The sequence below is a fragment of the Triticum dicoccoides genome, chromosome 2A (genome assembly GCF_002162155.2).
Source record: "Triticum dicoccoides isolate Atlit2015 ecotype Zavitan chromosome 2A, WEW_v2.0, whole genome shotgun sequence".
In the NCBI taxonomy this organism is placed as follows: domain Eukaryota; kingdom Viridiplantae; phylum Streptophyta; class Magnoliopsida; order Poales; family Poaceae; genus Triticum; species Triticum dicoccoides.
Window position 1 is genome coordinate 217,567,885 of NC_041382.1, and position 25,858 is coordinate 217,593,742.

Here is a 25,858-nt window from a genome sequence, read left to right on the forward strand (position 1 = left end):
CCGCGCTACTGCAGTACTCCCGCGCTGCACACCGCTGCTGCTCCCCAACCACGGCGCTATGATGGTGCTTGCTCGCCTGGTCGCCGCCTCGTCTCGCCCAATCTTGATATAGTCCGGGGCGGCGCCGGCACCGCTCGACCGCGTCGTTGCCTCCTCTGCGTCATGAGAAGCGCCACCATTGCCTCCACCCCCACTGGGCAAGGAGCTCGAGGTGTTTGGGGGTTCGTGTTTCCTACACAGGCCAAAACACTATTGGAGCCTTGGAGGTGTGTGTGCAGCTCTAATTTGCTAACATCCTTTTTTCTTTTACCGCTGAATGCATCTATCAAATGAACTGTGTGGGTGCTTTCAGATAAGGTTACTGGTTTTGTAGATTTAGTATGATTCTGGACCATACTCTGAAACTAAAATGTACTAGATCTGTACCCCTGTATCTCTGGACATACTTTGGAACTAAATTATGCTATTATGCAAGGTTGTTTCTAATGACAGTAAACTGCATAATGATGTTTCAAATTATTTTGCGCAAGGTTGTTTCTAATGACTTGTCCATTTGCTTATTTCCTTGTTCAGTTTGAAACCAGTCGTTTGGAGCAGATCAGCTCAAAAGAGATCCTTTGTACCATTTGCAGACTACCCATCTCCCTCTGGTAATTCGTTTCTGCTACGTGAATCTTGATGTACAATTCCCATTTCACTTACTGGCAACAACCATTCAAATTAGCTGATAATGAAGGAGATTGACAGGCCTGGAGTCTCGCTCGCCTCTGTTTTCCCCCTGTGGACACACATGAGACTCAGATCTTGGCTCGTCGTAGAGGAATCGATAGCAAGAATCAACCAGAGAAAGGATGTACACAAGGTACTCGATGGTTTTCCCCCAGCACTAGCTTTGTGTTGAGTTCGTTTTTGTATTTTTCTGTTTATGACTGAAGCGAGAAGCTACACATTGTTGTTCTCCTTTACAGCCTCACGCATACACACAGTGCACATCCAGGCCGTGCAGTACACCATGACCCTCTCACCTTTGCCCATGCCTGTTATACGTGTGCAAAGCATGCCAATAGTGCCCAGCACAGGAGCTGCACCCATGCTACATGCCCTGCTTTATTTGTTACAGTTCTACACAAGTGGAAACCCCAAGCTAAATTATAGAGAACAAAAATAGCTCACAGTCAGAGATCAGATTGAATGAGGACCGGTGCTCTAATTGATTCTTTTGCAAGGAGGGGTTTCAGTGTTCAAACATAATGCATTTCCATTTTCAGTTTGACCAAACTTGTATGCGGAGTAAAAGGAGAAGGTGGGGGTATAACGACATATCCGTGATTACATGGTCAAAATACAGACCTAGGATATTTGAATGTTTCCATATAAATGTTATCCTCTACCCGCAAAATAATAATATAAATGTAGTCGTCTTATATTTCGTAGCTTCCTGTTACCAGGATTGATAGCTATCGTATTTCATTCCGTTGTTTAGTAATGAATTGTTGTGATGCATTTTTTACTTTAATCCTTGCTACTTTTACAGCAGCCTTCTCGCGCAGATCATTTTGTATAGATGTATAACGGCATGCCCGTGATTGCTCTGTAAAAACCCGGCCTAGGATATATGAATACTCCATATGTGCAGCCTTCTTGCGCAGATCATTTTGTATAGACGTATAACGGCATGCCCGTGATTGCTCTGTAAAAACCCGGCCTAGGATATATGAATACTTCCATATAAACATATGCCTCTTCTATTTTGTAGTTTCTCATTCTAAAGAATGATATATATCATATTTCATTATGTTGTTTCGGTAAATAAATTTCCTTTCTGATTCTTTTTTGTTAAGTATCCAAGTAAGAGTCTGATTAGTGGCGGTGATTTCAGAGCTCGAGGCAGAGATGGCGGAGCTCGGGCGAGCTCAAGACTATGGATCTAGGGCTTGAGTGCTCACGGGATGGAGGTGCTCAGGATGGAGGCAGGGGAGGGCGCCCTGCGGGAAGTGATTTATGTGCTCCTTGATTAGGTTTTTTTATAACCGATGGCATCTTACATTGTTGTCTTTTACCGATTAACTGGTTAAAATGGTCTTCAAGGGAAAACCAACGCAGTGCTCAAGAGGTAGCAATGACCGAGGTGTTAAACTATGGAGGGGGGCATCGCACACGGCTAACAGATTATCTGTTGTGCTTTGGGGTGCCCTTTGGCCACGTATATAAAGGAGGGGGGAGAGAGGCCGGCGGCCAGGAGGGGCGCGCCATGGGGGGAGTCCTATTTGGACTCCTAGTCCAAGTAGGATTCGGTTCCCCTTTTTCCTTTCTTCCATCAGAGGGAATAGGAAGGAGAGGGAGAGGGAAAGGGAAGGGGGGCGCCACCCCCTCCTCCTTGTCCTATTCGGACTCCCAAGAAGGGGGGTGCGTGGCCACCTCCCATGGGCTTCCCTCTCTCTCCCCCTTAGGCCCATGTTGGCCCAATACTTCTCCGGGGGGTTCCTGTAACCCCTCGGTACTCCGAAAAAAATACCTGAATCACTCGGAACCATTCCGATGTCCGAATACAACCTTTCAATATATGAATCTTTACTTCTCGACCATTTCAAGACTCCTCGTCATGTCCGTGATCTTATTCGGGACTCCGAACAAACTTCGGTCATCAAATCACATAACTCATAATACAAATCGTCATCGAACGTTAAGCGTGTGGACCCTACGGGTTCGGCAACTATGTAGACATGATCGAGAAACATCTCCGGTCAATAACCAATAGCGGAACCTGGATGCTCATATTGATTCCTAAATATTCTACGAAGATCTTTCTTGGTCAAACCGCATAACAACATACGTTATTCCTTTTGTCATCGGTATGTTACTTGCTCGAGATTCGATCGTCGGTATCATCATACCTAGTTCAGTTTCGTTACTGGCAAGTCTCTTTACTCGTTTCGTAATACATCATCCCACAACTAACTCATTAGTCACATTGCTTGCAAGGCTTATAGTGATGTGCATTACCGAGAGGGCCCAGAGATACCTCTCCGATACACGGAGTGACAAATCCTAATCTCGATCTATGCCAACTCAACAAACACCTCCGGAGACACCTATAGAGCATCTTTATAATCACCCAGTTACGTTGTGACGTTTGATAGCATACAAGGTGTTCCTTCGGTATTCAGGAATTGCATAATCTCATAGTCAGAGGAATATGTATAAGTCATGAAGAAAGCAATAGCAATAAAACTAAACGACCATTATGCTAAGTTAACGGATGGGCCTTGTCCATTACATCATTCTCTAATGATCTGATCCCATTCATCAAATGACAACACATATCTATGGTCAGGAAACTTAACCATCTTTGATTAACGAGCTAGTCAAGTAGAGGCATACTAGGGACACTCTGTTTTTCTATGTATTCACACATGTACTAAGTTTCCGGTTAATACAATTCTAGCATGAATAATAAACATTTATCATGATATAAGCAAATATAAATAACAACTTTATTATTGCCTCTAGGGCATATTTCCTTCAGTCTCCCACTTGCACTATAGTCAATAATCTAGATTACATGGTAATGATTCTAACACCCATGGAGTCTTGGTGTTCATCATGTTTTGCCTGTGAGAGAGGCTTAGTCAATGGGTCTGCAACATTCATATCTGTATGTATCTTGTAAATCTCTATGACTCCCTCCTTGACTTGATCGCGGATGGAATTGAAGCATCTCTTGATGTGTTTGGTTCTCTTGTGAAATCTGGATTCCTTCACCAAGGCAATTGCTCCAGTATTGTCACAAAAGATTTTCATTGGACCCGATGCACTAGGTATTACACCTAGATCGGATATGAACTCCTTCATCCAGACTCCTTCATTTGCTTCTTCCGAAGCAGCTATGTACTCCGCTTCACACGTAGATCCCGCCACGACGCTCTGCTTGGAACTTCACCAACTGACAGCTCCACCATTCAATATAAATAGGTATCCGGTTTCTGACTTAGAGTCATCCGGATCAGTGTCAAAGCTTGCATCGACGTAACCATTTACGGAAAGCTCTTTGTCACCTTCATAAATAAGAAACATATCCTTAGTCCTTTTCAGGTATTTCAGGATGTTCTTGACCGCTTTTCAGTGATCCACTCCTGGATTACTTTGGTACCTCCCTGCTAAACTTATAGCAAGGCACACATTAGGTCTGGTACACAGCATTGCATACATGATAGAACCTATGGCTGAGGCATAGGGCATGACTTTCATTTTCTCTCTATCTTCTGAAGTGGTCGGGCATTGAGTCTGACTCAACTTCACACCTTGTAACACAGGCAAGAACCCTTTCTTTGACTGATCCATTTTGAACTTCTTCAAAACTTTATCAAGGTATGTGCTTTGTGAAAGTCCAATTAAGCGTCTTGATCTATCTCTATAGATCTTGATGCCCAATATATAATCAGCTTCACCGAGGTCTTTCATTGAAAAATTCTTATTCAAGTATCTTTTTATGCTATCCAGAAATTCTGTATTATTTTCAATCAACAATATGTCATCCACATATAATATTAGAAATGCTACAGAGCTCCCACTCACTTTCTTGTAAATACAGGCTTCTCCAAAAGTCTGTATAAAACCATATGCTTTGATCACACTATCAAATCGTATATTCCAACTCTGAGAGGCTTGCACTAGTCCATAAATGGATTGCTGGAGCTTGCACACTTTGTTAGCACCATTTGGATCGATAAAAACCTTCTGGTTGCATCATATACAACTCTTCTTTAAGATATCCATTAAGGAATGCAGTTTTGACATCCATTTGCCAAATTTCATAATAATAAAATGCGGCAATTGCTAACATGATTCGGGCAGACTTAAGCATCGCTACGGGTGAGAAGGTCTCATCGTAGTCAACGCCTTGAACTTGTCGAAAAACTTTCGCAACAAGTCGAGCTTTGTAGACAGTAACATAACGTCAGCGTCAGTCTTTTTCATGAAGATCCATTTATTCTCTATTTCTTGCCGATCATCGGGCAAGTCAACCAAAGTCCACAATTTGTTCTCATACATGGATCCCATCTCATATTTCATGGCCTCAAGCCATTTCGCGGAATCTGGGCTCATCATCGCTTCCTTATAGTTTGTAGGTTCGTCATGGTCAAGTAACATGAGCTCCAGAACATGATTGCCGTACCACTCTGGTGTGGATCGTACTCTGGTTGACCTACGAGGTTTGGTAGTAACTTAATTTTGAAGTTTTATGATCATCATCATTAGCTTCCTCACTGATTGGTGTAGGAATCACTCTAACTAGTTTCTGTGATGAACTACTTTCCAATTCAGGAGAAGGTACAATTACCTCATCAAGTTCTACTTTCCTCCCACTCATTTCTTTCAAGAGAAACTCCTTCTCTAGAAAGGATTCATTCTTAGCAACGAATATATTGCCTTTGGATCTGTGATAGAAGGTGTACCCAATAGTCTCCTTTGGGTATCCTATGAAGACACATTTCTCTGATTTGGGTTCGAGCTTATCAGGTTGAAGCCTTTTCACATAAGCATCGCAGCCCCAAACTTTAAGAAATGACAGCTTAGGTTTCTTGCCAAACCACAGTTTATATGGCGTTGTCTCAACGTTTTAGATGGTGCCCAATTTAACGTGAATGCAGCCGTCTCTAAAGCATAACCCCAAAATGATAGCGGTAAATCGGTAAGAGACATCATAGATCGCTCCATATCTAATAAAGTACGGTTACGACGTTCGGACACACCATTACGCTATGGTGTTCCAGGTGGCGCGAGTTGCGAAACTATTTCACATTGTTTCAAATGAAGACCAAACTCATAACTCAAATATTTACCTCCACGATCAGATCGTAGAAACTTTATTTTCTTGTTACGATGATTTTCCACTTCACTCTGAAATTATTCGAACTTTTCAAATGTTTCAGACTTATGTTTCATTAAGTAGATATACACATATCCGCTCAAATCATCTGAAAGGACATGCGGTGCCCTCATGTGTGGTTTTGGTAATTGATGGCATTCTCTATGGACTAATGGTTTGTTGGGGAACGTAGCAGAAATTCAAAATTTTCCTACGTGTTACCAAGATCTATCTATGGAGAGACTAGCAACGAGGGGAAGGAGAGTGCATCTACATACCCTTGTAGATCGCTAAGCGGAAGCGTTCAAGTGAACGGGGTTGATGGAGTCGTACTCGTCGTGATTCAGATCACCGATGATCCTAGTGCCGAACGGACGGCACCTCCGCGTTCAACACACGTACAGCTCGACGATGTCTCCCACGCCTTGATCCAGCAAGGAGAGAGGGAGAGGTTGAGGAAGACTCCATCCAGCAGCAGCACAACGGCGTGGTGGTGATGGAGGAGCGTGGCAATCCTGCAGGGCTTCGCCAAGCACCTACGGGAGAGGAAGAGGTGTCACGGGAGGGAGGGAGGCGCCAAGGGCTCAGGTATGGATGCCCTCCCTCCCCTCCACTATATATAGGGGCAGGGGAGAGGGGGGAGGCGCAGCCTTGCCCCTTCCTCCAAGGAAGGGGTGCGGCTAAGAGGGGGGAAGGAGTCCATCCTCCCCAAGGCACCTCGGAGGTGCCTTCCCCCTTTAGGACTCTCCCCTTTTTCCTATATCTTGGCGCATGGGCCTCTAGGGGCTGGTGCCCTTGGCCCATGTAGGCCAAGGCACACCCCCTACAGCCCATGTGCCCCCCCCCGAGGCAGGTGGCCCCACCCGGTGGGCCCCCGGGACCCTTCCGGTGGTCCCGGTACAATACCGATGACCCCAAAACTTGTCCCGATGGCCGAAACAGGACTTCCTATATATAAATCTTTGCCTCCGGACCATTCCGGAACTCCTCGTGACGTCCGGGATCTCATCCGGGACTCCGAACAACATTCGGTAACCACATACAAACTTCCTTTATAACCCTAGCGTCATCGAACCTTAAGTGTGTAGACCCTACGGGTTCGGGAGACATGTAGTCATGACCGAGATGTTCTCTGGTCAATAACCAACAGCGGGATCTGGATACCCATGTTGGCTCCCACATGTTCCACGATGATCTCATCGGATGAACCACGATGTCAAGGACTCAATCAATCCCGTATACAATTCCCTTTGTCTAGCGGTATGGTACTTGCCCGAGATTCGATCGTCGGTATACCGATACCTTGTTCAATCTCGTTACCGGCAAGTCTCTTTACTCGTTCCGTAACACATCATCCCGTGATCAACCCCTTTGTCACATTGTGCACATTATGATGATGTCCTACCGAGTGGGCCCAGAGATACCTCTCCGTTTACACGGAGTGACAAAATCCCAATCTCGATTCGTGCCAACCCAACAGACACTTTCAGAGATACCCGTAGTGTACCTTTATAGCCACCCAGTTACTTGTGACGTTTGGCACACCCAAAGCACTCCTACGGTATCCGGGAGTTGCACAATCTCATGGTCTAAGGAAATGATACTTGACATTAGAAAAGCTTTAGCATACGAACTACATGATCTTGTGCTAGGCTTAGGATTGGGTCTTGTCCATCACATCATTCTCCTAATGATGTGATCCCGTTATCAACGACATCCAATGTCCATGGTCAGGAAACCGTAACCATCTATTGATTAACGAGCTAGTCAACTAGAGGCTTACTAGGGACATGGTGTTGTCTATGTATCCGCACATGTATCTGAGTTTCCTATCAATACAATTCTAGCATGGATAATAAACGATTATCATGAACAAGGAAATATAATAATAATCAATTTATTATTGCCTCTAGGGCATATTTCCAACAGTCTCCCACTTGCACTAGAGTCAATAATCTAGTTCACATCGCCATGTGATTAACACTCACAGGTCACATCGCCATGTGACTAATACCCAAGAGTTTACTAGAGTCAGTAGTCTAGTTCACATCACTATGTGATTAACACTCAATGAGTTTTATGTTTGATCATGTTGCTTGTGAGAGAGGTTTTAGTCAACGGGTCTGAACCTTTCAGATCCGTGTGTGATTTACAAATCTCTATGTCATCTCCTAGATGCAGCTACCACGTTCTATTTGGAGCTATTCCAAATAACTGTTCTACTTGGAGCTATTCTTAATTGTTGCTCCATTATACGTATCCGGTATCTCTACTCAGAGCTATCCGGATAGGTGTTAAGCTTGCATCGACGTAACCCTTTACGACGAACTCTTTTACCACCTCCATAATTGAGAAAATTCCTTAGTCCACTAGTTACTAAGGATAACTTTGACCGCTGTCCTGTGATCCATTCTTGGATCACTCTTGTACCCCTTGACTGACTCATGGTAAAGCACACTTCAGGTGCGGTACACAGCATAGCATACTGTAGAGCCTATGTCTTAAGCATAGGGGACGACCTTCGTTCCTTTCTCTCTATTCTGCCATGGTCGAGCTTTAAGTCTTAACTTCATACCTTACAACTCAGGCAAGAACTCCTTCTTTGACTGATCCATCTTGAACACCTTCAAGATCACGTCAAGGCATCTGCTCATTTGAAAGTACTATTAAGCGTTTTGATCTATCCTTACAGATCTTGATGCTCAATGTTCAAGTAGCTTAATCCAGGTTTTCCATTGAAAACACTTTCCAAATAACCCTATATGCTTTCCAGAAATTCTACGTCATTTCTGATCATTAATATGTCAACAACATATACTCATAAGAAATTCTATAGTGCTCCCACTCACTTCTTTGGAAATACAAGTTTCTCATAAACTTTGTATACACCCAAAATCTTTGATCATCATCAAAGCATACATTCCAACTCCGAGATGCTCACTCCAGTCCTCAGAAGGATTGCTGGAGCTTTGCATACTTATTAGCATATTTCAGGATAGACAAAACCTTCCGGTTGTATCACATACAACCTTTCCTCAAGAATCGTCGAGGAAACAATGTTTTGACATCCTATCTGCAAGATTTCATAAATAATGCAGTAATTGCTAATATAATTCCAACAGACTCTTAGCATCGCTACGAGTGAGAAAGTCTCATCGTAGTCAACTCCTTGAACTTGTCGAAAAACATCTTAACGACAAGTCGAGCTTTCTCAATGGTGACACTTACCATCATTGTCTATCTTCCTTTCAAAATCCATATGTACCTAACAGCCTTACGACCATCAAGTAGTTCTTCCAAAGTCTACACTTTGTTTTCATACATGGATCCTCTCTCGGGTTTTATGGCCTTGAGCCATTTATCGGAATCCGGGCCCACCATCGCTTCTCCATAGCTCGTAGGTTCATTGTTGTCTAGCAACATGACTTCCAAGACAGGATTACGTACCACTCTGAAGTAGTACGCATCCTTGTCATCCCACGAGGTTTGGTAGTGACTCGATCCGAAGTTTCATGATCACTATCATAAGCTTCCACTTCAGTTGATGTACGTGCCACAGGAACAACTTCCTGTGCCCTGCTACACACTTGTTGAAGTGACGGTTCAATAACCTCATCAAGTCTCCACCATCCTCCCACTCAACTTTTCGAGAGAAACCTTTCCTCGAAAAAGGACCCGATTCAAGAAACAATCCCTATTGCTTTCGGATCTGAATTAGGAGGTATACCCAACTGTTTTTGGGTGTCCTATGAAGATGCATTTTATCTGCTTTGGGTTCGAGCTTATCAACCTGAAACCTTTTCACATAAGCGTCGCAGCCCCAAACTTTCAAGAAACGGCAACTTAGGTTTCTCCAAACCATAGTTCATACGGTGTCGTCTCAACGAAATTATGTGGTGCCCTATTTAAAGTGAATGTGGTTGTCTCTAATGCCTAACCCATGAACGATAGTGGTAACTCGATAAGAGACATCATGGTATGCACCATATCCAATAGGGTGCAACTATGACATTTGGACACACCATCACACTATGGTGTTCCAGGCTGTATCAGTTGTGAAACAATTTCCACAATGTCTTAATTCTGTGCCAAACTCGTGATTCAGATATTCATCTCTATGATCATATCATAGATCTTTTATCCTCTTGTCACGACGATCTTTCAACTTCACACTAAAATTACTTGAACCTTTCAATAATTCAGACTCGTGATTCATCAAGTAAATATACTCAACATCTACTCGAATCATCTGTGAAGTAAGAACATAACGATATTCACTGCATGCCTCAGCACTCATTGGACTGCACACATCAAAATGTGTTACTTCCAACAAGTTGCTATCTTGTTCCATCTTACTGAAAACGAGGCTTTTCAGTCATCTTGCCCATGTGGTATGATTTGCATGTCCCAAGTGATTCAAAATCAAGTGAGTCAAAACGGTCCATTTGCATGGAGTTTCTTCATGCATATACACCAATAGACATGGTTCACATGTCTCAAACTTTTCAAAAACGAGTGAGCCCAAAGATCCATCAATATGGAGCTTCTTCATGCGTTTTATACCGATATGACTTACGTGGCAGTGCCACAAGTAGGTGGTACTATCATTACTATCTTTTGGCATGAACATGTGTATCACTACGATCGAGATTTAATAAACCATTCATTTTAGGTGTAAGACCATTGAAGGTATTATTCAAATAAACAGAGTAACCATTATTCTCCTTAAATGAATAACAGTATTGCGATAGACGTAATCCAATCATGTCTATGCTCAACGCAAACACCAAATAACAATTATTTAGGTTTAACACCAATCTCTTTGGTAGAGGGAGCGTGCGATGCTTGATCATATCAAGCTTGGAAAAACTTCCAACACATATCGTCAGCTCACCTTTAGCTAGTCTCCGTTTATTCCGTAGCCTTTTGTTTCGAGTTACTAACACTTAGCAACCGAACCGGTATCTAATACCCTGGTGCTACTAGGAGTACTAGCAAAGTACACATTAACACAATGTATATCCAATATACTTCTATCGACCTTGCCAGCCTTCTTATCTACCAAGTATCTAGGGTAATTCTGCTCTAGTGGTTGTTCCCCTTATTACAGAAGCACTTGGTCTCGGGTTTGGGTTTTACCTTGGGTTTCTTCACTAGAGCAGCAGCTGATTTGCCGTTTCATGAAGTATCCCTTCTTGCCCTTGCCCTTCTTGAAACTAGTGGTTTCACCAACCATCAACAATTGATGCTCCTTCTTGATTTCTACTTTCGCGGTGTCAAACATCGCGAATACCTCAAGGATCATCATATCTATCCCTGATATGTTATAGTTCATCACGAAGCTCTAACAACTTGGTGGCAATGACTTTGGAGAACCATCACTGTCTTATCTGGAAGATCAACTCCCACTCGATTCAAATGATTGTTGTACTCAGACAATCTGAGTACAAGCTCAACAATTGAGCTTTTCTCCTTAGTTTGCAGGTTAAGAAAGTCATCGGAGGTCTTATACCTCTTGACATGGGCACGAGCCTGAAATCCCAATTTCAGCCCTCAAAACATCTCATATGTTTCGCGACGTTTCAAAAATGTCTTTGGTGCCTCAACTCTAAACCGTTTAACTGAACTATCACGTAGTTATCAAAACATGTATGTCAGATGTTCGCAACAACCACAGACAACGTTCGAGGTTCAGCACACTGAGCGGTGCATTAAAGACATAAGCCTTCTATGAAGCAATGAGGACAATCCTCAGTTTACGGACCTAGTCCGCATAATTGCTACTATCAACTTTCAACTAATTTTTCTCTAGGAACATATCTAAACAGTAGAACTATAGCGTGAGCTATGACATAATTTGCAAAAACCTTTTGACTATGTTCAGGATAATTAAGTTCATCTTATGAACTCCCACTCAGATAGACATCCCTCTAGTCATCTAAGTGATTACATGATCCGAGTCAAACTAGGCCGTGTCCGATCATCACGTGAGACGGACTAGTCATCATCGGTGAACATCTTGATGTTGATCGTATCTTCTATACGACTCATGTTCGACCTTTCGGTCTCCGTGTTCCGAGGCCATGTCTGTACATGCTAGGCTCGTCAAGTTAACCCTAAGTGTTTCACGTGTGTAAATCTGTCTTACACCCGTTGTATGTGAACGTTAGAATCTAACACCCGATCATCACGTGGTGCTTCGAAACACGAACTGTCGCAACGGTGCACAGTTAGGGGAGAACACTTCTTGAAATTGTTGTAAGGGATCATCTTATTTACTACCGTCGTTCTAAGCAAATAAGATGTATAAACATGATAAACATCACATGCAATCAAATAGTGACGTGATATGGCCATCATCACTTTGCTCCTTTTGATCTCCATCTTCGGGGCTCCATGATCATCATCGTCACCGGCATGACACCATGATCTCCATCATCATGATCTCCATCATCGTGTCTTCATGAAGTTGCCTCACCAACTATTACTTCTACTACTATGGCTAACGGTTAGCAATAAAGTAAAGTAATTACATGACGTTTAAGTTGACACGCAGGTCACAAATAAATAAAGACAACTCCTATGGCTCCTGCCGGTTGTCATACTCATCGACATGCAAGTCGTGATTCCTATTACAAGAACATGATCAATCTCATACATCACATATATCATTCATCACATCCTTTTTGGCCATATCACATCACATAGCATACCCTGCAAAAACAAGTTAGACGTCCTCTAATTGTTGTTTGCATGTTTTACCTGGCTGCTATGGGTTTCTAGCAAGAACGTTTCTTACCTACGCATGAACCACAACGTGATATGCCAATTGCTATTTACCCTTCATAAGGACCCTTTTCATCGAATCCGATCCGACTAAAGTGGGAGAGACAGACACCCGCCAGCCACCTTATGCAACTAGTGCATGTTTGTCGGTGGAACCGGTCTCACGTAAGCGTACGTGTAAGGTTGGTCCGGGCCGCTTCATCCCACGATGCCGCCGAATCAAGATAAGACTAGTAACGGCAAGCATATTGAACAATATCGACGCCCACAACTACTTTGTGTTCTACTCGTGCAAAGAATCTACGCAATAGACCTAGCTTATGATGCCACTGTTGGGGAACGTAGCAGAAATTCAAAATTTTCCTACGTGTCACCAAGATCTATCTATGGAGAGACTAGCAACAAGGGGAAGGAGAGTGCATCTACATACCCTTGTAGATCGCTAAGCGGAAGCGTTCAAGTGAACGGGGTTGATGGAGTCGTACTCGTCGTGATTCAGATCACCGATGATCCTAGTGCCGAACGGACGGCACCTCCGCGTTCAACACACGTACAGCTCGACGATGTCTCCCACGCCTTGATCCAGCAAGGAGAGAGGGAGAGGTTGAGGAAGACTCCATCCAGCAGCAGCACAACGGCGTGGTGGTGATGGAGGAGCGTGGCAATCCTGCAGGGCTTCGCCAAGCACCTACCTGAGAGGAGGAGGTGTCACGGGAGGGAGGGAGGCGCCAAGGGCTCAGGTATGGATGCCCTCCCTCCCCTCCACTATATATAGGGGCAGGGAGAGGGGGGAGGCGCAGCCTTGCCCCTTCCTCCAAGGAAGGGGTGCGGCTAAGAGGGGGGAAGGAGTCCATCCTCCCCAAGGCACCTCGGAGGTGCCTTCCCCCTTTAGGACTCTCCCCTTTTTCCTATATCTTGGCGCATGGGCCTCTAGGGGCTGGTGCCCTTGGCCCATGTAGGCCAAGGCGCACCCCCTACAGCCCATGTGCCCCCCGGGGCAGGTGGCCCCACCCGGTGGGCCCCCGGGACCCTTCCGGTGGTCCCGGTACAATACCGATGACCCCGAAACTTGTCCCGATGGCCGAAACAGGACTTCCTATATATAAATCTTTACCTCCGGACCATTCCGGAACTCCTCGTGACGTCCGGGATCTCATCCGGGACTCCGAACAACATTCGGTAACCACATACAAACTTCCTTTATAACCCTAGCGTCATCGAACCTTAAGTGTGTAGACCCTACGGGTTCGGGAGACATGTAGTCATGACCGAGATGTTCTCCGGTCAATAACCAACTGCGGGATCTGGATACCCATGTTGGCTCCCACATGTTCCACGATGATCTCATCGGATGAACCACGATGTCAAGGACTCAATCGATCCCGTATACAATTCCCTTTGTCTAACGGTATGGTACTTGCCCGAGATTCGATCGTCGGTATACCGATACCTTGTTCAATCTCGTTACCGGCAAGTCTCTTTACTCGTTCCGTAACACATCATCCCGTGATCAACCCCTTGGTCACATTGTGCACATTATGATGATGTCCTACCGAGTGGGCCCAGAGATACCTCTCCGTTTACACGGAGTGACAAAATCCCAATCTCGATTCGTGCCAACCCAACAGAAACTTTCAGAGATACCCGTAGTGTACCTTTATAGCCACCCAGTTACGTTGTGACGTTTGGCACACCCAAAGCACTCCTACGGTATCCGGGAGTTGCACAATCTCATGGTCTAAGGAAATGATACTTGACATTAGAAAAGCTTTAGCATACGAACTACATGATCTTGTGCTAGGCTTAGGATTGGGTCTTGTCCATCACATCATTCTCCTAATGATGTGATCCCGTTATCAACGACATCCAATGTCCATGGTCAGGAAACCGTAACCATCTATTGATTAACGAGCTAGTCAACTAGAGGCTTACTAGGGACATGGTGTTGTCTATGTATCCACACATGTATCTGAGTTTCCTATCAATACAATTCTAGCATGGATAATAAACGATTATCATGAACAAGGAAATATAATAATAATCAATTTATTATTGCCTCTAGGGCATATTTCCAACATGGTTGCATTGAGTTATATTTGAAGGATTTGTCCATAGGCATTTATTGAAGTCCATGTGTTGGTTTCAAGGAGTTTATGAGTTGACCAAGGTGCTATTAAGGAATTATCCAAAGATTGGTCATGTGAGTGTTGAGCTTATTGTAAGCATGTCTTAAAGAAGAAGATTGTGTGATCATTCATGTTTATCTTCAAGACATCATCCAAATGAACGAGAGTTGGAAAGATTCAAGGTTGATCAAGACTAAGTCAAGAGTGAATCAAGTTGATCAACTCACAAAGCGTAGAAGATGTATCGAGAGGGATCAAGTGATCCCATGGTATGGTAAGCACGGTCTGTTACGCTTTGTGTACTAACACTACAAAAAAAGACACATCCGTGACATTTTGGGCTAAACGAAATTTTTTCTGTCATACTTATGACACTTCTATGATAATAATTGTGACAAAACCCGGTATCATCATAGATGTGGTGGGGTCCTACTTCTATGACAAAAAATCATGACAGAAAATGGGTTTTTTGTCCTAGGTGGGCCGGAGACGCAGCTGAATGACATTCTTTGGGCCGTCCATGATGGAAAAAACAGTGGTAGAAGCGAGGGCGAGGAAAATATCGGGGAGTTCCCGGTTATGGTGGCTGGTTGAGGGCCAAGCGATGCGCATTTCTCTCGTACGTACGTGCGTGTGTGCGAGGCGTTGCGCTCTAACTGAACCCGAGCGAGGCGTTGTGCTCTAACTGAACCCGAGCGATTGCACTGCAGGCTACACATTACTGAACCCGAGCAATCGATCGATGACTATTAACTGAACCCGATCGAGCGATTCCTTCGCTACTGCTGCTAACTGAAACCGATCGATGCTGCCTCTGGATGAACAGTGAGCGTTGGTGGGGGGTTTGGATGAACAGTTCCTAGTGGGGGTTGGATGAACATGAACCCGTGGTAGTAGAGGCCGTTGCCACTGGATGAACAATACCTTGATCGATCAAGCTGGTGGATGAACAGGACCTCGTGGAGGGCTGGATCAACAGGACCCCGTGGAGGGCTGGATGAATAGTAGCCGGTGGAGGGCTGGTTGAATAGTAGCCGGTGGAGGGCTGGATGAACAGTAGCCCGTGGAGGGGTGGTTGAACAGGACCCCCGTGGAGAGGGCTGGTTGAACAGGACCCCCGTGGAGAGGGCTGGTTGAACAGTAGCCGGTGGAGGAGCGCGCGGTGGAGGCTGGATGAACAGGAGCCCGTGGATGAATAGTCGCAGGTGGAGGCTGGAGGAGGTCGACGATGGATGAACAGTACCCTGTGGAGGCTGGAGGAGGTCGACGGTGGAGATGAACAGTATCCCGTGGAGTCCCGTTTTGCGGTATGCCACACCCCTCCCGATGAATAGGACCCCCGTTTCGACCATAGCGCTCCAACACGAGTCCGTTTCCTCCGTTTTGCGGTACGCCACACCCCTCCCGATCAATAGGACCCCATTTGGACCGTAGGAGGTCCGTTTCCTCCGTTTTGCGGTACGCCAGACCCCTCCCGATGAACAGGATCCTGTTTTCATTGTGCCCGGTCGAACAGAAGGCCATTTCCTTCGTTCTGCGGTACGCCAGGCATCATTTCCATCGCATGTTCCGTCCAAGCCGGTTGGCTCCCGATGAACAACACGCGTTCTGTTGCCTCCCGATGAACAAGACGCATTCCGTTGCCTCCCCATGAACACGACGACGACGCAGCTTCTCCATTCTGACCCAGCCATGTACACGAGCCCTGACCGTATGTATGCGCGAGTAGGCGTTCGAGACCCCGCCCGTATGTACGTACGTGGCCGTATTTTCTTTTTTGCACCCTGGTCGCTGTATGTATGTGTACATGCTACGTGTGTGCCTCTACTACGACACGTGCGCGCCTCTACTACAACACGTGCACGCATGTACATCGACCAGTATGTACGTACACGTTCGCGACCAGAATGACAAAGCTACGTACGCTTTGACCAGGTGGGTCCCGATTGTTAGACACTTCCTTGCGTGCGAAGATGTAGCTAGTGGGTCCAGCAGTCAGGGGGGCGAATCAATTTTTTTTTGCCTGTAATATGGACGCACTTCCTTGCGTGCGAAGATGTAGCTGGTGGGTCCCTGCAGTCACAGGGGAAACGGTTTTTTTCGTGAAATACGGTGGCCCGTCTGGTGGGTCCCTGCTGTCAGGTGGAGGAATAATTATTTTGCGTGTAATAAGAGGCACTTCCTTACTGCGGCCGTGGACCCAGCTGTCAGCCTCTCCACGTAGAGTACTCTTCCGATGGAAGTCGTTCATTGACCACATTGACCACGCCGTGCCGAGAGCACCAGGGCGGTGGACGACGGCGAGGCCTAGGAAGGGGACGACGCAGAGCCGGGGAAGACGCGGTAGTGGATGCCCACGCGGAGGGGAGTACGTGGGTTGACTGCTTCGGCTGCAGTGTGAGGCTGCCGTCGCCGGAGAATAACAGGAGGTGTGGGTGAGTATAGAGGAATGGCATGGCCAGCAGCGGCAACACAGCCGGACACGGGAGGCAGGAGCAGGCGGCACTGCCGACGCTTGTTTGGGCGGCTGGAGCAAGAAGACCAGAGGTTGAAGAAGCACTAAGGCAGTTGGATGGACATCGTACGGTCACTGGAGCTAGAATCGTTCATATTGACTAAGTTGACAAAGCCCTCCGTCCCCGTCATCTTAGTAGGCCCACAAGTCAGCCTCCCACTATGGTAGGTCCCAGCTAGCAGGGGTATTCATTTTTGTGTGCGTCATAACGAGGCACTTCCTTGTGTGCGAAGATATAGCTGATGGGTCTGACCTGTCAGCGGGGGAATGTTTTTTTCACGAAATACAGAGGCCCTTCCGGTGGGTCCCAGCTATTAGGTGGAGGAATCATTATTTTGCGCATAATAAGGAGGCATTTCCTTGCGTGCGGCCATGGACCCAGCTGTCAGCCTCTCCATGTACAGTCCACTTCTGATGCATGTCGTTCATTGACCATGTTGACCACGTCGCGCCGAGAGCACCAGGGCGGTGGACGACGGCGAGTCGGCGAGTCCTAGGAAGGGAACGACATGGAGCCAGGGAAAACTCGGCAGTTGTTTCCCATGCGCAGGGGAGTGTGAGGGTTTACTGGTTCATCTGCCATCACAGGAGAATAACAGCAGGTGTGGGTGAGTAGAGGGATGGCTAGGGCAGCAATGGGAGAACGATGGGGCGGTGAGGCCTGCGCGGCAGCATAGCCGACCGCGGGAGGAGGGAGCAGGCAGTCCTGCCGGCGCTTGTTTGAGCGGCTGGAGCAGGAAGAGCAAAGATTGAAGAAGCACGACGGCCGTTGGATGGACATCCAATAGTCACTTCTCTCGTGTGTTGACTAAGTTGACACGGCGTTGCGTGTGCGTCAACCTTATTTTTTTAGGAAAGCATACGCGCGCGTCAACCTGTAGTAGGTGCACAAGTCAGCCTCAAATATATGGAAAACAACATACAACCCATCTGCCATTATTTCTAATAATTTACAGCACATTTGCCAATTCATAAGAATTTTTTGAGTCCATCTTCTTTTTGTTAGCATTACACCCTATATTATGGCCACAGTTAAAAATTATACAAAATTTTGCATATTTCGGTGTGGTCAACTATTTTTAATCCTGAAATATCGAGTCACATTCAAACTATTTTGAAAAATTATTTATATAAATATAAAATCCAAATAATTGTCCAGGCATAAAAATCAATGGAATTTAAAATCTTATAATTAAAAAAATAAAACGAATTCCCGATTTGATGTGTTTTAAAAATGTACAACCCATTTATGGGCAAACCGAATGAAACTCTCTCCTCGTCTTGAAAGATTTGCAGCCCAGCAGGCTGATAAAGCAAGTAGGCCTCGTTTGGGTATTTCTTAAAAAAATAGAACTGGGCTAGCCATTTTCAGCAAGAAAAAGACACAACTTGGCTCTAATGTGGTAAACATAATAAAACCCTGGCTAGACGGGCCACGGCCCTCGCACAGCCCCATTGTTACCCTAACCCGTCGCTAAAACTAGTATAAATAACAGCTGCTTGTTCCTCAAAAAAAGTTAATAACAACCGCGCGACCTGCTGGGTCCCTGGTGTAAGCCGCTCAGTGTGTAATTCTCTCGTTTATTGACTACGTTGACAATGGCGTGAGCCCCAGGTGTCCAACCATTAGGAGGAACCATTTTTTGGGGCTTGTAATAACGAAGCACTTGCTTGCATACTGACATGACGCTGGTGTGTTCCTACTGTCATACTCTCCATGTACAGTCATATCCTTGTTCCTCTTGGTTGTTGACGGCGTTGACAACGCAAGAGGACAGCGCACTGCGCACGGCGAGCAAACCAAGACTGAGGATGACGGCGAGGCCTCAGACAGAACCAACGGGAGCTGTGGAAGATGCGCCGGTCCAGTCGCAGGCGGAGGGGAGTGCGAGGGTTGACTGGTTGGGGTGCGGGTGCGTGTTGGGGTTGACATCCCCGGAGAATAGCAGGATGTGTGGGGGAATAGAGGGAGGGACTGGCCAACGTTGGAGGGTACGGTAGGGCGGCGGAGGCGCAACCAACCATGGGAGGCGGGAGCAGGCGGAGCCGACGGGGTGGTTTGTTTTGGGTGGATGGAGGAAGAAGACCAGAGATAGAAGATACACGACAGATGTTGGATGTCGATCCAACGACTGGTAGGCAGAAACGTTTATTGACTAGCTATTATTCGACACCACCTTGGATAGGCTATTTCCTTGTGGGTCCCAAATGTCAGAATCCAAATCCGTCACGGTCATGCAGCCTTTCCTATGAAAATTTACAGCCCATTTGGTTTGCTAGTTCGAAATAAGTTTGTGGGTGCTGGTGGGGGCTAATCACTTGGCTTCTGTAATGTACAGTGAGCTCAAGTAGCTGGCGAGAGTGATGTTATTTCCCTTGGTTGGGATTTGTTACAATATTTCACTCTAAATTAAACGAATGGCAAGCCATTTGCCTTGTTTCAAAGAAAATATGACAGTCACAACCGAGTTGAAAAGGAAAAGAACATCTAACTCCAGCTTACAAACTGTACAAAAGCACGAGGGTTAATTGTTCATCAGGTTTAGACAAAACCCAGGTTGAAAAGGGCAATAACATCTAACTCCAGCACTGTTTTCGGCAGTCACAGTCAAATGGATCGGTCAGGTCCATAGAATGAACATTCTGGGTCGTAAAATTTACTGGATTATGACCACAATATGTTGTAAATAGAAGCCCGACATGTTCAGAAGCTCTTTTTCCCACCTAAAACTCCTTTTTTTGCTCTTCGACATACCCATTTGTCAAAACCATGCTGCTGATAAACTTAAGCCTGATGGACAATAGTAACCTCGCATTCAGCTGGAAGAATGTGACAAATCTAGTGTTTGCATGGTTGGCTACATATCGTTCTAGCGTTATTGTCTTCAATTAAATGTCATGAGAAGTGAGAAAATCCCAGTGCTTACAAATCCATCGATTGATTATAACTTTCTTACCTCGTCATGTTGCCTAAATAGAAACAATTACTACTAGTATAGTGGAGACACTCTACAACTATTAGAAAAACAATTACTTATACTACTAGTACAGTGGATACACTACTGCTTCTGGCTCCTCCTAGGTCATCGAAACGTCTCCCTCTACTGAATGTCGTTTTACTTTTGTTCACCGACATGCGGGCCATGCCGCGCGCGGGCCCAAATGCCATCCACCAAATTAGAAGGCAGTATGCAGGCGGAGAGTCACCCCGGTCATAGCACGGCAGTAATGAGCCATCGTATCACAAAACCCCACCTCCCCGCAGTCTAAGTTTGATGGACGAAGCAACCATCATTTCACTCTTCGCTGAATCCCCTTCTCCCTCACCGTCTTCAAGAGAGCCAATACTCGCATCTCCCACTGTTCTTCTCTCCTAACGAAGGGAAGGTAAGCGGATCCGTGATATTGGTATATTTTCGTTCAGAGAAAAAAAGAACTTTTGCAAAGCAGAAACGGATCCTCACTCTCTTTTTTGTTTCATTGTCATTGCGATTGTGTTTTCCTTTCAGTGGTCTCCTAGTATTCGTCAGTTTCATGATGGACCAAGGAGAACCGGGCAAAGATCTGCCGATATTGCAGCAGACGCGGGAGGCTGATCCCCATGAGATAGAGAGCTCCAAGAACATGGAGGCAGCCACCGTGTCGACCCCAAATACGCTCACGGCCACTACTGAGATGGTCAACGCCCCGTTTGAGGTTACAGCCCCCTTGGCACTGCAAGAGCATTTTTCCCCCTTCGAGGATGTGTCCCCTCCCCCCTGTTGAGCTGCCCAAGGTGATTTTCTTCTTTGCCGACCTTGATTGTGGTTTTTCATCTAAGTATGTGGTGATGAATAACGCAAAATTTTATTAGCTTCGATGCCATGCTATACATAGTGGTTTAAATAACTTGTGTTTCTTATACTGGAAAGTAATTCAGAATTTGTTTCTGTTTCAGTTAGAGCCTTGATTCAGACAAGGATTGTGTGGTTGTACATGTCACTCGCTATGAGGCGGATGACCTGAATATACGCACTGGGAAAACAGAGTTCTTAGGCTGTTGGATCATGGAAGCCATTTGCGCTTATACCGATGTCGAGTTGTATTCCAGCCTTACCATTGTCAGGCATGTTGTCCAGGGTGTACTGAAGCACCATAAGTTCAAAGCTACTCCTTCGTTTGTGAGGCATACTGTTCTTGTCAAGCTTAAACAGGAAGATGACGTGGCATGCCTCCACAAACAAGTTTATGAGTGGTAAGGCCACAAGGTTATTTTCATGAAGGTTCACAAGATTGAGCTGCTGCCAGACGTCCTCGATGATGTTCATGGCAAGGTCCGTCTTGTGTCCAGCCCAAATTAGATCGAGGCATGAAATAGTTGCCCGAGCTAGTGTTTAATACTAGTTTGGATTGTGTCTACTTATCCGAACCTTGCCTATTATCAAGCCCTCTGGGGCTAGTACTCTGTTTGAATCCGTCTATGGGAACTGCTGCTACTTTTGTGTGCCCGTGAATCATGTGAGAACCATCATAATTGTTGCTGAAACAGATGCGTCCTCACTAGTTTTTTCATGAATATGGCATGGTAAGACATAAGTTGTCACGGTTTATCATACGAGCAGTGTGTATTTGATGAAATAGAGTACTCGTTCGAGAACTATGCGCCGACATATCCATAAGTACTTGTAAACACTGTTGGTGCTACCCCACTTGTAAGCAGTTGTGAAAACACGACACATTGGCTCAACTCTCTTCAACACTAGGCTATCGACCAGCTAACAATCAATAATCTGCTGCCTGACATATAAGCAACTATGTATTTTGTTACAGTGGTTCATGCAGTTAACTGAGGCCACAATGTAATTTCCAAACGTTCACACGCTAGTCCAACGTTCATGTGGAACACTCACACTAAACTCAGCTTCATAAAAAACTTGAAAAGCATAAGTTAAGAAACTTTATACATCTCAATGATTCATATAACATAACAAACATATACTAGTTCACATCAAAAGACAAAGTTGTGAGAAGGTTTACAAATCAGGAAAAAACAAGCAAGGCTTCTTTGAGCAAAGGGCCTCCCGGCAGGCTTAAATTTCCTGGAGTTCACTCTGGTTTTTTCTTGTTGCCACCATCCAGGGTTAGGTTCTCTCATTCCATAATAACCAATTATAATTGTGTTCTCAGCTGGAATGCTGAACTGAACCATGTAGTGTACTGACCAGCAGAAATTCTTGTGCATTCCACTACATTTAAGCACTGCTATTTGCAGAAATAAGCAGACCACAATGCCTCTTGTCCGCGCACCTGTCCCAAAAACCTCTGTGCAACCGTGCCAGCTAGTCCTAGGTCCATGGATCAACTCGTAGAAAGTGCATTTCGGACTAGGATGCAGTTGTTTTCGCTCGTCCCTGCACTGCAATCAGGAAGTAAAACGTACGAATCAGCTTCTTTTAGATTGCGTTGGTCATTCTACCTAGTTACTACCAATGTAGGAATACCTGGAACACTGGTGGTTAGAGGACGGCAGCTAGGAATAGCCATATCATTTTGTGCAGTTGTACTAAAACCGAGGTGTGTACTTTTGATTGCGTAGATAGAAACAATATGGAGACAGACATCCCTGTTTGCGCAAATATGAAATACGGTTATTTAAACAGTGACAGATATTTGCAGTGCCGTATGATTAACAACAACATCTATTATGTTATAATTGGCACTAGATTGACAGTATGAAAGTGCCCTTAAGTAAGTAGCATCACATCACATCAACACTGCCACTAGATTAACATGCAGAACAATAACATTAGTATTACTGTCATGAGAGTAGCACATGGTCAGTAAATGTGCAATCAAATTTGTGCAGTTCCACTGGGATGAAGCAATGTTAGCGGTGTGAGATTTAAGTGTAACTGCAAAAACACAATTCATGGGAAATAAAGAAAGATGGAAGCACTTCATAAAACAGTGGTGGCATTGCTTCAATTTATTGACGGCACTAGGCCATTACTTATAGAGACACTATGTGGCATTGCTTAATACTTCATGTGATTTTACATTAACGGTAGCGATATGGGCGTAGGGACAACATGGGCATAAAGTGGTGAGGAAGATGTGGTTGCCGAGAGCGGCAAACACTCAGGCAGCATGTTTGCATTTGTCCCATTTTTTATCTCCTCGACGACATTTTCCTATGTGAGCACAGGAAATCTAGACCTGCTCATTCTCATTTGCATTGTACCCAACACCCCTCACTTTCTTTCCTTTTTCAACCAAGAGACAGGTCCACTTCCCCCCACCCTTCGCCATCCACCATGCTTTCTTCGCCTTTTCAACCAATAGACTAGTTGGGTAGCCAGTATCTACTACTTTCTCCCATTTCCTCTTAGAACCAAGTCCTAGATTCATGCTACAACTTTCCCAGTTTCTTCCCTGTTTGAACCAACTCTTAGATTCGACTGTATGAACTAGCTTTACCTCTAATAATAGTAAAAGTCTAGGTGGCTATGGAACAGCCGACGAAAGTAGAAAAAGATCCACACACGGCCACGTGGGGAGCTGGGGCAGTAGAGCAAGGCAGGTTTCAAAGGAATATATACCTGAGGGTCGCCGGCATGTGGCAAAGACGGCGTCGGGAGGCCACATCTTGGCCACAGTACCGCATGGAGGAAGAAGGGGTCGGAGGTCCTCCCGAGCAGGCACGGCCGCCGATCGGGACGCGCGGGTAGCCGTTGATCTCCTCCCTCGCCGCTGATGACAGCATGAACGATGCACCTACACCCTTGCCCCGGTCGAGGTGGTCCGACCGGATTTGTGACCAGCCGTGAGCAGAGAGAGAGAGAGAGTGGCCACCTATGTCTTGCTTAGATCTGGGGAGCATGAGAGAGTAAAAGAGAGGAACCCTAGTAAAGCAAGCACTAAGGATCCTGCTTATATATATATAGTGGAGTGATTTTGTTGTACCAGCTTCAAAAAATGCGCTCCTACATGTACCCGCGAGTGTGTGTGAGAGAACTAGTGCGTGCGTGCACCACTTCTTTTCGTGAGAGTACAATATACTATGCCCAAAGAACGTTCGCCACAAGAGTAATAGTATAAGTGTGTGACCTGTGAGCTAAAATAAAAGGTGCGCGACGTCTTTTGTTTTTTAGAAGTTCTGAGGGTAGGGTGTGAAGAGCACATATGTGTGTGACGTCTACCTGCAGATAGACGGTGGGTTTGAGAGGACTCGGGAGAGTCGTGACTCGTGAGGGTGCGTGTGTGCGTGAGAGAGGGGGCACGTATCAATGCAACGCATGTGTCCGTAAATCATTATCCGACAAACGTTCGCCACAAGCCGTTTCCTGACGAACGCCGTAAGAACCGTTAGATCGGCATCCGACAGTGTCAGTTTTGCCATGTCATTTAACAAAGCAGCCACTCCTCCTACACACAAATCTTCCACGTGAGTGTTAGCAAGTGCCGTATGCTCCCCCCTCCGTTCCAAAATGCATTCCATATAGCTTTATTGAAAATTCGAACCTCGCAAACTTTTACCGAGTTTTCGTGTACCAAAATGCACATATAAAACACCCAGTATATATCATTTCATTCATCTTCGAGAGGTAACTATAAAGATGGAGGAGGAGTATACAAAGAAAGACCGCCGTATCACCTGCAGCAATTTCAACCATCCTTTGGTGTGGAGGAATATCATAGGAACTCTATTGATATGATTTTTATAGGATTTTTTCCTTTAGAGCCAATTGGTTCATAGGAATAGATTCATATACTCCACATTTCAAAGGAAATAAACATGATATCATTTTTATAGCTTTAGAGCCACATGGTTCATATGAATGGATTCCTATAGTCCCATAATTTGAAAGGAAAATAAACATTAGCGTATATTCAATAGAAAAGTTCCTATGATGTGAACCAAATGACATCTCTTTTCTAATCCCTCCTCATAGGAGTTGAGATACATGTCATCTCTAGATTCAATAGAGAAGTTCCTATGATGTGAACCAAATGACATCTCTTTTCCAATCCCTACTCATGGTAATTGAGATACATGTCATCTCTTTCCCTACAACTTCCATGTATACATCTTCTATTCCTAAATAGCTAGTACAACCCACTAGTAGCTTTTTTCCTAGACATGCAACTATGGCACAAGAACACGTCATGCATGCAAGTCATAAATTACATTTTTTCTACTCTATGCATGCAAGCACCACATCATCAATTCATGCATGTTACTCATAAGTTATTTCTTGCATTAAATTTTGCATTGACAATGTATGTGCTGGTCACGTGCACACATATGTAGTTCACATTCACATTTTTGTTAGAAATGCCATTCTTTTAACTGCAATTCATTTTTTCTTTGTACTCCTTCCGTCTAGGTGTGTAAGTCATCTTCCAAAAATCAAATAATCCCAAAACACTTTGGCACGGTACATTAACTCCATCCTCGTTTCTTGTTTCGTGACATATCAACCAATAAGAGATGTGGGCCATGCATGCTTTCCCAAAACACAAGCACTTCTCCCTTGTTCTAGAATCTTCCGTATCATAATTGCTCAAATTTTTTTTCTAAAT

General features: G+C 45.1%; 1 long non-coding RNA gene across 2 annotated transcripts; it reads left to right on the top strand.

Annotated features, from left to right (window-relative positions):
• The first annotated feature begins 6 nt into the window (after positions 1-6).
• Positions 7-2,120, top strand: LOC119354297. 2 transcript variants are annotated; one of them, XR_005170754.1, is made up of 4 exons: positions 7-266; positions 574-650; positions 748-862; positions 1,880-2,120. It is a non-coding gene; the product is annotated as an uncharacterized LOC119354297 (long non-coding RNA). The 2 variants fall into 2 exon arrangements; XR_005170755.1 differs by lacking the exon at positions 1,880-2,120 and adding an exon at positions 969-1,433.
• Positions 2,121-25,858: the final 23,738 nt, after the last annotated feature.